This window comes from Megalobrama amblycephala, linkage group LG7 (assembly GCF_018812025.1).
Source record: "Megalobrama amblycephala isolate DHTTF-2021 linkage group LG7, ASM1881202v1, whole genome shotgun sequence".
NCBI lineage: Eukaryota > Metazoa > Chordata > Actinopteri > Cypriniformes > Xenocyprididae > Megalobrama > Megalobrama amblycephala.
In genome coordinates, this window is record NC_063050.1 from 15427339 (window position 1) to 15440012 (window position 12674).

General features: G+C 36.4%; 1 long non-coding RNA gene across 1 annotated transcript; it reads left to right on the forward strand.

Moving 5' to 3' along the window:
- The first annotated feature begins 4643 nt into the window (after positions 1 to 4643).
- LOC125271826 lies at positions 4644 to 8776 on the forward strand. Its single transcript, XR_007185720.1, has 4 exons — positions 4644 to 4850; positions 5010 to 5075; positions 5244 to 5325; positions 8497 to 8776. It is a non-coding gene; the product is annotated as an uncharacterized LOC125271826 (long non-coding RNA).
- The last annotated feature ends 3898 nt before the right edge of the window (positions 8777 to 12674 follow it).

Genomic DNA, 12674 nt, shown 5'->3' on the forward strand with positions numbered 1-12674 from the left:
TTGCTGGGCTTTTTTACAGTATAATTTACTATTGATTGTACAGTTATTTACTGTAATCTACAGTATGTTACTGTAAAGATACCATGCACTAAATTTAAACTTGTGTTACCTCATTTCATTTGCAGAAACCAACTGTCTCAGACTACCATTTAAATTTACTAACTAACTTTAATTATATGCTAATAACATATGCATATTATTACTATGAACTTATTTCTTTAGAGTTAAAAAAAAAAAAAAAACATTTCAAATAAAAAGATTTTCACTGCATCAACAACATAGTCACCATCTGTTAAATAAAACAACATGCAGCATATCACCAATGTCTCTTGATCTTCTCCTGAACTTAAGCGCAAGCTCTACTCTTCAGCACAATGTTGACCCACAAAACTCAATTTTACAGTAAACTACTGGCAACACCAAACTGTTTTTTAACTTACAGTTTGTTACTGTTAAAATACATTTTGTGGGTGTGTCTTTTTATCTTACACCTTTAACCCTTTCAACCCCACAGGAACATCTTCTAGTGTCCACACTACAGAGTAAAAGTAACATTGATGCTGTGTTGCAGTGAGATAATTATGTTAATATTTAAGAGATGATTGAGCATTAATGATAAACACCTGCTGTTAACAAGCAGAATCACTGAAAAGAGGAACAAGAACGAAATAAATACAAGCAGAAACTATTTCTAACTAACTCTTCCAGCCATTACACATTATTACACTTATTACTGACCAGTTTAACTTTATTTTTACAGAAGATCTTATTGAGAATTAACAGAAGTTTAGATGTTGATGTTTTGTTGAAAATGTTTGGTTTGATGTTACCATTGAGGAGATCAGCGTTTGCTTTAGTTGAGCTCTTTACCCATTACTTTTTATATACCAGTTTTTGTTTTTTTCTCTGGCTGCTTAAACTGTTTTGTTATGGTAGAAACAAATGTGGGAAAAAAATATATACATATATCATTCAGTGTTGATAGTTATGTGTTGAAGACCTAACCATCACATAGTCTCTTGATTCACTGAATTCATACTGTGTTTTATCTATTGTTACATTATTAACAGACTAATATTTTACATTATCACCACTGTGAAACTACAGCAAAAGCTCCAACAACAATCAGCTAAAAAGAGTTTATTTTTAACACCATGCACAAAAAAACAGCCGTATCATTGTTTATACACACACAGATATCAAAAATCAGCACATCAATCTCAACAATGGAGGCAATAAATTTGGCCGTTTTTCTACAGCAAGGTCTAACAGTGTACATAAAGCAAATTTGCCTGTCAATATTTTATATAACTACAATATAGGTAGGTTTAAATCCGCGTAATCACTTATATCAATGTTATATATATCATCACATTGTCCAGCCCTAAAACTTAGCCCAAAAGCCCAAAAACTTATAGTTTTTGTCAGTGTTTATTTAAAAACATCAAATTATGTAGAATATAAGATGGTAAATATTTAATTGATGAGTTGTCAACACAATATATAACAATACAATATATACGGTATGATTTTACCTCAAAATCCAACAATTTGACACAAAATGATAACTGCAAATCCATGTTTCTCTGCTGGAGTCCAGTTGTTTCTGTGAATTGCAGTGATCCATTTGCTTCTTTTTTCTGTAGCTTTCGGCAGTCTTTAAATATATACCTCAGGTTTTGTGTCAAAGCTATTTGTAGAGTCAATCACAAAGCTCTTTCCCGTTTTGGATGTGTTTTGTGTGTTTTTTGCGGCATTCACGCTTTAAACCAATGCTGCCGCTCAGTCTTTGTGCCACTCAGTGGGCGTGACCGCAGTCATAACAGTCGACGGTGACGTCACATTATAGGAATCCTATCAGAACGTTTTTTCACAAAATGTAATATAAGTCTAAGGTGTCCCCTGAGTGTGTCTGTGAAGCTTCAGCTCAAAATACCCCATAGATTTTTTTTAAATAATTTTTTTAACTGCCTATTTTGGGGCATAATTAGAAATGTGACGATTCAGGACTGCTGCCCCTTTAATTGCTCGCACTCCCCGCCCCCCCCCCAGAGCTCTCGACTCTATCATTGCATAAACAAAGTTCACACAGCTAATATAACCCTCAAAATGGATCTTTACAAAGTGTTCGTCATTCAGCATGTCTAATCGCGTAAGTATGGTATTTATTTGGATGTTTACATTTGATTCTGAATGAGTTTGATAATGCTCCGTGGCTAAAGCTAACATTACCCACTGTTGTAGAGATTTATAAAGAATAAAGTTGTGTTTATGCATTATCCCAGCTAGCAGGGAACGTTCTCTGAACTTTGGCTAACATTCAGTAAAGGTTGTTTAATGTTTTAAAGAAAACATTTGAATGTAATGTTCAAAAAATGTTTTAAGAATGTTTTTAAATTCAGAAAATGTTCCTATAATGTTAAGTGCAAACAAATCTAGAACATTTTCCCTGCAACATTTTGAGGATGTTTTGAGGATGTTGTTGAGGTAACATTATATAATGTTGTCAATAAAACATTCGCACAATGTTTCAATAAAACAAAGGAAGAACATTCTCTCAGCAACATTAGGAAAACGCTATAAGAACTTCACTGAGGTTTGAGGTGATGAAATGTTCTGTATAAAATGTTCTTCTAATGTGACGTATTAACAAATCTAGAACATTTCACCTGCAACATTTTGAGGATGTTGTTGAGGTAACATATTATATAATGTTGTAAATATAACATTCGCACAATGTTTCAATAAAACAAAGGAAGAACATTCTCTCAGCAACATTAGGAAAACGCTATAAGAACATCACTGAGGTTTGAGGTGATGAAATGTTCTGTGTAAAATGTTCTTCTAATGTGACGTATTAACAAATCTAGAACATTTCACCTGCAACATTTTGAGGATGTTGTTGAGGTAACATATTATATAATGTTGTAAATATAACATTCGCACAATGTTTCAATAAAACAAAGGAAGAACATTCTCTCAGCAACATTAGGAAAACGCTATAAGAACATCACTGAGGTTTGAGGTGATGAAATGTTCTGTGTAAAATGTTCTTCTAATGTGACGTATTAACCACGATAGAACATTTTACCTGCAACATTTTGAGGATGTTTTGAGGATGTTATTGAGGTAACAGATTACTCAAAGTTGTAAATATTCACTAATTTTTTATAAATATTCACTATTATTCATTCCTTAAATTGAACAATCTCAGAACTAACATTATATTGTATTATTAAACTTGAGTTATCAATGTACTATTGAAATTAATTTCTGCACATTTTAATGTTTTCTTTTTTTCTACAATTGAAGAGTTCAGATGCAAAAGCCTGTGCAAGTGGCATCTGAAATTTTCTTCTTAAATTAGCATTTTTGTCAAGCTTGTATGTTTAGGTTCAGTAAATTTCACTTTAATGGCAATTAATAAGTCCTTCTCATTGCCATTAAAGTGTAATATGCTTGATAAACATGCTTGTTTTATAAGAAAATTTCAAATGGCACTTTGGCTTTTGCATCTGAAGTCTTCAATTATTATTGTACATAACTGATATAGCATTGTATTAGCAACAATTTCCTTCACTGTTTTGTTTCTTTACGCTTTATTAAAAGAAAAAAAAAAAAGAAAAAAGAAAAAAGAAACTTCCCCCCAGTGTTCAAGACATGGTTAGCTTGGTTTATGTAAGAATGGAGAATATACAATATTGCCACAATGTTCCATAATAAAGGAGTAACATTATCAAAACAACATTTGTAAAATGTGGATATTATTTCAGATTGTGATGAAGTTTGGGCCAGATCATCATTACATCTGGCACTTCTGTTTTGGTTCTGGGTGTGGCTGGCATCATGTTTTTAGCACCATTGTGTGAAACACCATTGGGCTTAACTCAAAAGAAACAAAATATAATAAGATACAAAATATAAGAAACAAAAGATGAAATGCCAGATTACTAATCCACACTTGCACCTTTTATACTGTCTTACTCAATTTACTTTTTACTAAGGGAAATTAATGTATAATTAATGTCATTTGTTTTTAAAGATTTTATGAACTGTAATACAAATGGGGAAACTTTGTTTTCAGTTGGCAAGCAATATTAAAGGGATAGTTCACCCAAAAAATTTAAATTCTGTCATCAGTTACCTACCCTCAAGTTTCTGTTGAACAAAGAAGATATTTTAAAGAATGTTTGTAACCAGGTTGCTTTGGGATTAATATGGAAGTCAATGGTGCCCCAGAACTGTTCAGTTTCCCACATTCTTCAGAATATCTTCTTTTGTGTTGAACAGAACAAATACATTTATACAGGTTTGGAACAACTTGAGGGTGTGTAAATAATGACATTTTTATTTTTGGGTGAATTATCCCTTTAATTTCTTTATTAACATTATTAACATCTCAATGGCATTTTCTGTAAATTTGCAACAAACAAATGTACAGTCTATTTTTGATTACAAGGTTAGAGAACATTTTCAACTCAGCCTCGTTAAAAAGTGCTTATTTTAAAATATGACAATCTACAGGGTGTTTAAAGGAGACGAGAGGCGCTGATTGGGCCATGGTAAATCGACGCGTAAAACCACCAATCACAGCGTGCTTTTCTCGTGACGTAGGGACATTTGAAATTGACGAACACCGCGAATGGTAGTTGAAGAAATTGGCGCAAAATGTCCCTGGTCTGATTGTCTTTTTGACGGAAAAAGCGAGTACGGACTCGTTCACAAACAGAGTCGCGGCAGATACAGAGTTGTGATGGAGGATGTTTTACCCGCTGGGACAGTTTGTGGCCCAAACAACAGAACTGTCTCCTGGTCAACGGAACTCTGCCCTCAACAATAAATACTGGAATGTAAGTTTTTAAATGTCTTTTTCAGTTTACATCTTTCGTTTATCCTTTACGTATACACTAAAATACGATAGATCTTTCTTAGAATGACATGACAATTACATTAATTGTGGTTGTATACTGCTTTTGAATAACAGCTAACTTAGATTTGTTTTCATCCAGAATCCAAATGGCCTACTTAAATATGGACACTGATGATGCAACAAAAAGTCTTCATTTACAACAAAGGTACTTTAATTTGTCGTTATGCGATATTGTGTTCTATATGAATACGGATACTGTACATTTGCTACTTAAAAGTGTTAATCTGATTATTTCTTTTTAACTTAAATAATAATATTAAAGTAATTCATAAAGATATGTTGAAATGGGAAAGATATGTTTTAATTTTTTTAGGTACTTTGGGGTTGACAGACAGCCATTGTGAAGGACACAATCTGGCAAAAATTTACCTGCAGAAGTGAATGGGAGGATATGGGTAAGTGGTTTTGTAAGTTTTGTTGTAAATCTTAATAGAATGTCTTTTAGGAAAAGTTTGTAGTAATTATTTACTAATATTTGAACAAAATTAGTAAATGTTGTTTTAAGGAATGCAACTTATTGTTAACCTATTTGAACATTATTATTATTATTATTATTAATATTATTATGTTTTCCTCCGAGTCTAAATTTTTTAACCCTTAAAGGATTAGTTCACTTTCAAATGAAAATTAGCCCAAGCTTAAAGGTCATTGCACACTGAGTCCAAAATTCGCATGCGAAACTTTCACGTTAAAAAATAAATTTGACCTCACGTTATGTCAATTGCGTTTGCACACTGTCTCCGAAACTTTAGTCTGTCAAAAAAATATTCGGATCAGGTTCGATTTTCTGCATTTTTCGCATCTGTCGCACGCATTTTGAGAGACGTTTTGACAATTCAGAGCCACCGTACGCGAACGCAAAAATCCAGAATGCCATCTGACAAGTTGATCCACGTCTTCTACAGCACAAAACAGCAGCACTTAATGACAAACAACGTGCGGAATACAAAGATACAGGTTGTGCCAGTAGTAAAGCATCAAACTGAACATCCTGAAGTAAACTTTGAAACGCTCGGGATAATCCCACAGCTCCTTGATGAGGTGGAACCGGGTGTGTCTCATACGTCCTGAAAAGTGAAGCTGCGGGCTCTTTGATCGCCCCCTGGAAGCTGGATGCAGTACAGGTCATAAACCCCGCCCGCTCAATGCAGACGAATGAGACTTAAGTTAAAACATAAAAATAAATTATGCTTCAAATAAAATTTCGAGGGGAGAGTGAAGATAAATAAATAACTATTAATTTTCAGTTTCTGTGTTATTCCACACCGACAAATTGAGCTGTTCAGCAGTAAACTGTACTAACTGACCTACAGGATCTGACGGATATCTGAGCTTTTCTCGGTAATGTTAAATGTGGACTTCATAAGATAATTAATAAACGTTATTAGTTAAGATAACACGCCTAACGTTAGCAATGACGGGAAAAAAAGCAGGTGATCGTTATCTGGCAGTTACTAATTATTTTTATGGGTATAAAATAATAATTAGCAGGATAAAACTATTGATAGCCTACTCTAATTAATTATAGAGCACTGTCTACTGCAATCGATCTCCCGTAACGTTAGTTTAAACCTTTTATTTAAAATGGCAGGACCGTTTCTGACATTTTAGAGTTGTTTCTAGTGGCATATTATATTGAGTTTATCTACTGAATTTGCTGTTTCAAAAATATTATTGCTTTAGAAACAGAATAGCCTATTATTTTATAGGTAGAATTTTAAATTACGTACAATTTATATAGCCTATTTAAAATACATCAATGATGACGCAGCCGTCTGGTCGTAAGTTTGATACCGCGACTCCGCCTCTGGGCTCCACTGACGATTCCTTCTGCGCATGCCCAGGTTCCAAACTGACGTTTTTGCGTAACATGTCAGCGCCCATCGGCGTCCGTTATGGCTTCAGTTCAATACAATGGAAAGAAGCGGCGTCACGTTGTCCATCTTTTTTTACAGTCTATGGGTGGAACTCTCCTTTCTCTCTATGCAATCTCGGAATTGAATGGACCCAATATTTCCTCTTTCTTTTTCTCTTTTTAAGAAGAGAGGAGACATCTAAATCGTGCTCACAGCTTGAAGGCTTCATTTTGTATTGTTTTGCATTTATTTTCTTTTTCCGCAACGCATTCATTTTTACGCATCGGACTCAGTGTGCAAGGTCTCAGTGCGTGACGATTTTTTAGGATTACGAAAAAACGCATGCAAAAATTTCGGACTCAGTGTGCAAAGGCCTTTACTCCTAGGTGTATATGACTTTCTTGCTTCTAACGAAGACAATCAGAGAAATATTAATAAATATCCTAACTCCTCTGAGCTTTATAATGGCAGTGAACAGGGTTCACGATTATGAGCTGAAGAAAGTGTATCCATCCACATCTATCCATCATAAACGTACTCCACACGGCTCCAGGGGGTTAATGAAGGCCTTCTGAAGTGTGAAGCCATGCATTTGTGTAAGAAAAATATCCATATTTAACAAGTTATGAAGTAAAATATCTAGTGGTCTGGCCAAAGCTAGATATTTTACTTCATATACACCTAGGATGGCTTGGGTGAATAAAGTTTGGGGTCATTTTCAAGCACCAAACACAGACCTTAAGACTGTTCTGAAGTTCAGTGCTATCATTTGTAACTGATCAGACTTAACAGTTTTCATATACAGTGTTATGCGTAAGTTGGGCAACCCTTTGCAGAATCTGTGAAAATTTGAATAATTTTAACAGAATAGGAGAGATCATACAAATTGCATGCTATTTTTTTTTTAGTACTGTCCTGATTAAGATATTTTACACAAAAGATGTTTACATATAGTCCACAAGAAAATAAATAGCTGAATTTATGAAAATAACCCAGTTCAAAATTTTGGGAACCTTTGGTTCTTAATACTGTGTCGTTACCCGGATGTTTTTTTGTTTTGTTTTGTTTTTTTGTGATGATTGTTCATGAGTCCCTTGTTTTTCCTTAACAGTTAAAACTGCCCAATATTCCCTGACTCTAAATGCGTCGTGTTTCGTTCTGGAGCATCAGTGAATGTTTGAAACTTTTTTAATAGTTGAGTACCTTAGTTGTTCTCAGTGTGAAAAGATGAATCTCAAAATCATACAGCCACTGCTGGAAAGGGTTCAAATATGCAGAAGATGCTTGAAAACTGAAGAATCTGCAGGAGCTGGAGGATTTTTCTGAAGAACAGAGCTCAGTTTAACTGCTCAGAACAAACAAGAGACTCATGAACAACCATCACAAAACACAAAAACAGATGTAACGATCCATAGACAAAATAACTGATGAAAACTAGCTATGTCGTAGCAATAGAATTGTTTGCACCGTTTTGCTGCAGCTCTGCACAAGTTGACTCGAGTTCGAGTCTTGGTTCGAGGTTCATGCTTTTCAAGCCAACATCAAAGTTTGTAGTTGTGTTATTAACAAAATGGATTAAGTAGATGTGTTTTAAATAGCAAACAGAGTAGATACTTAAAGTATTATATCTATTGAATATCAATATTGTTTGCGATCTTAAAATGTAATATGTATTTTGTGTTTACGCTGTTGTATGCTCCTCTGTTATAGGCTCTGAGGAAAAACTCTACACACAGACGCTCTACACACATAGACGGCTCAATGCTGCTAAGTGGCAGAGCAGCTGAAAACTAAAAGACAAGAAAACTAGAACATTAATACGGACAACTATATTATTTTTCTGCAAGAACCAGGTCAAGCAAAGACAGTGATGAGCACTCAGAGCAAACACAGCAGTCAGACGCAGGATTACACACTGGACTTTAGAGTTCTTCAACATGTGATGTTGGACATTTGCTGTTTCTAAAGCCAATAATTTATGTGGATGCCATTTATAGACCTGTTAGATTTTGTTTTATTTTTAAATTGTCTGTTTTAACAATGTTATAGCTAAGCTTTTTCTTTCTTTCTTTTTTCTTTTTTGAATATTTAGGAGAACATTCTGGGAACAAAAATAAAACTTCCTGCTAAAAAACTTTATAAGAATGTTAGGGGATAATGTTCTAACAATGTTATGACTAAACAGTTTTAGAATGTTTTTTGGAGAATGTTATCCTACCTTTAAGGAGAACATTCAGGGAACTAAAATAAAACTACCCGCTGAACATTATAAGAACGTTAAGGAATAATGTTCTAACAATGTCATCGCTAAACATTTGTAGAATGTTTTTTAGAGAATGTTATCCTAACATTTAGAAGAACATTTTGGGAACTAAAATAAAACTACCCGCTAAAAACATTATAATAACGTTAGGGAATAATGGGCGAGGCTAGCCCCTTTTTAGGGGTGCTTCAGCACCCCTAAAAAGGAGCTCAGCACCCCTAAAACTTGGAGTAAGAAATGTTATTCTAAAATTTTTGTTCGTCTTTTACAAGGTTAAATAATGTCCAAAACATACTCTGTAGTTTGTCGTTTAAAATGTATGTGTTAAGGATGAAAATGAAAACATCCCCCTTAGCAAATGATGTCATCCTCTTCTCTTCTTCTACTTCTCCTCTGTACCTGCACCGCTCAGCACGACCGTCATCCAGCGCGAAACACGCAGAGTGAGAACCCGTTATGTAGTGTTGTGAATCAACTAAGTTGCTCCAAAGCTGTGTCTCACACTTCTTTCCTTTTACCTAGAGTTGTTCCGATTCCGAAACCATATCGGTGAGTAGCCTACTGGAGTCAGTATAAAAAAAAATATCCCCCCTGGGTGATGCTACTCCTCAAACCACCAACAGAGCATATAAAATACCAAAAATATACATCTTTTTTTAAAACATCGCCAAGTAAAACGCTGCGTTTATATAGAACTGTCTCTTTACGACCACAACAAACGGGACACTTTTCAGACGCGCGTTCCGACCTCGCCTCAGCGCCAGGCGCAAGTCAAACGAGCGCGGAAAAGGTGCAGGTGACGACGAGGGAGCTTCAGTTGAACAACAGTGAACTGCAGTCAGATGAGATGTTGTCAGGCTATGTCGGTAAAACTCAGAAAAATTAACACGACTGTCCAATCAGCCGTTATACTGTGCTCCTGGCGCGCACTCAAGAATTGCATGCGCAAATGCGCCGGCGCGCGCTGCATAATTACCAAGCGGCAACCTCCCCCTTTCTCTCGTGAAGCCAATACGGAAGTAACTTAAACTGCGATTCATCGACTGGCCGCTAGGGACAGGCTCCAAAAGAGAGCAGAATCTCATAGAGTCCCATGTTAAATTGGCCAAGTTTACAGTTATACTATTGGACTATTGGAACATACCAAATTCAAAATGGCCGCCGCTGCATGTGCCGGTGCTGCAGGCAGAAGTAGAATTCGTACGAAACCTGAAATCTACCGCACAGATACAGGGAAAATGATTGTGGAAGATGAGTTTTTAAACTTTCTTTCTATTAAGATCAAAACCGTGAAACAGGACGAGATTGTTTTGATGGCTGTGGACCATTTTGGATCAGAATGGATTACAAACTCCACCAAACTGCTATTTGAACTGTGCCCAGGTACTACTCGCAAGCTTGTGGCTCATACTGGGCCGCAAAAAGATTCAAAGAATGTTAGGAATTGCCTTAGGCTTCTTAATGAAGCTGGTGAAAATGTTCCTCGGTTTGTTTCTCATCATCTTGATGAACTACCACCTGTGACTTTTAACAGCCTCGATGTTTCCTGTCTGCTTGGGAAGATTGAACAACTAGGTGCAGATATCACTACCATGAAACAGGCTGTGTCTTTGCAGACAAACACCTGTAATGATCTGCGGATTATTACCGCAGACATAAATCAACGTCTGGGTGCTATTGAGCAGCCTAGACCAAATCTGGAGAGAGGGCCTATTTTCCAAACCAACAAGCCTGGAACAAGTCATGGATCGTTCACTCCACAAGTCTGTGAGAAGACCCAAGCTGGCATGGAGGGCCAGACCAGCGAGAAAGACTCAAGCCAGAAGGTGGAGAGTTCTGCCTTGGGCTTGGACGGGTCAATCAGCGCCGCAAAGGGAGACCCACATGTCAAGTGGAGTGACGTGGCTGCTACCCCACCCTGGAACTTGGTCCAGGACAAGAGGAGCAACAGCCGTTGGAAACAGGTCCCCGTTAATGCTTCAATTAAGGCCAAACCTCGTCTGCATCCTCCCAAAGGTAAGAAAACTGGTGGCATTGTTGGGACTGGTACTGCTGGACTTGGGTAAAGTTGGTTTTATATTCGCACATTCGGACATCCGTATTCAATAGCCTTGTTAATCACACTACATTGGACATTCAGTGGACATTCACAAGTAAATATGCCATTAAAACAATACTTGCCTATTTTGATCGACTGTGAAAAATGTTGTAAGTTGACAATCGTTGGTTGTCAATATCATGTCGCTGCTTAAAATTCGCAAACATTAATATATTGCACATTTATTGGAAAGCCTGAATTTATCAGAAGTCTGAATGTGCGAATATAAAACCAACTTTACCGAAGTTACTGCTGGAGACATCCAAGTCATTAAGTCTAAGCTGGTGAGTGTATTTGCAACAAAATTCTCACCTGATTTAGACTCTGTCTAGTTACATGAAAGATAAACTTGGGCGTGATGTAACTTGTCAAAAGATAGAAACTGTGCAAAGCCGGTTCAGTTCATTTAAAATAACTGCAGAATGCGAAGAAGTGGGTGAAATGTATAATCCAGAGCTGTGGCCTGAAGGAATTTTTGTGCGGCGATTTTATGAAGCACGCAAACCCAAGTCTACAGGGGGGCTAATGGCTGTGATGAATGTGCCTTTGATGGGGGCTGGGGTACATGATGCCTAGTGCTAGCCACAGTGATGGTGGTCAGAGTGGTGTCATACAACTCACGGGGCTTGCGCCTAGGACAGACTGCTGGGGACAGAGCGCATCGTGTTATTGTTGACCAGCTACTGGAGACCACAGATATTCTCTGCCTGCAAGAGACATTTTTAGCCAAACAGGACCTTGATAAACTTAATTCTCTCCAGAATGATTTCCATGGAGCAGGAGAGTCCACAACTGATTTAAGCACTAGAATGGTACGTGGTAGAATAACTGGAGGTGTGGCCATTCTGTGGCGTAAGAAATATGACCCAATGATCAGTATTATTAGATTAGAGGTGGACTGGTGTATTGCAATTAAAGTTATGTATGATATGAATGTTTTTATTATTTTAAATGTGTATACCCCATATGATTGTTATAAAAATGAAGATGAATATATGAATAGATTGGCATTTTTAAATTCTTATATTAAGGAATGTACATATGCAAATATATTTGTGATGGGTGATTTAAATGCAGACATCTCTGATGATAAATCTCTCTTTGGTCAGCACTTGATGCAGTTCTGTCATGACAGTAAACTGGTTCTTTCCAGCATGAAATTTTTGCCTGTAGATAGTTATACTTACATCAGTGAAGCATGGCACACAACATCCTGGCTGGATCATGTAATCTGTACATCTGATGCTCATGATAGTTTGGAAACAGTTGAAATTATGTATGGGTTGACTACCACTGATCACTTACCTATCTCTATGACGATAAATGTTGATAACCTACCTGATTGCAGCAGTTTGACAGAAGATGGCGCCAATGGGGTCAAAGTGAATTGGGTAAAACAATCTAAAGAGGATGTCATGTTTTATTGTGGGAGGACAGATGTTCTCTTAAGGGAAGTACAGCTACCCATGGATGCTATTTTATGTTCAAATATTAACTGTGATGATGACACTCACTGTAATGACCTAT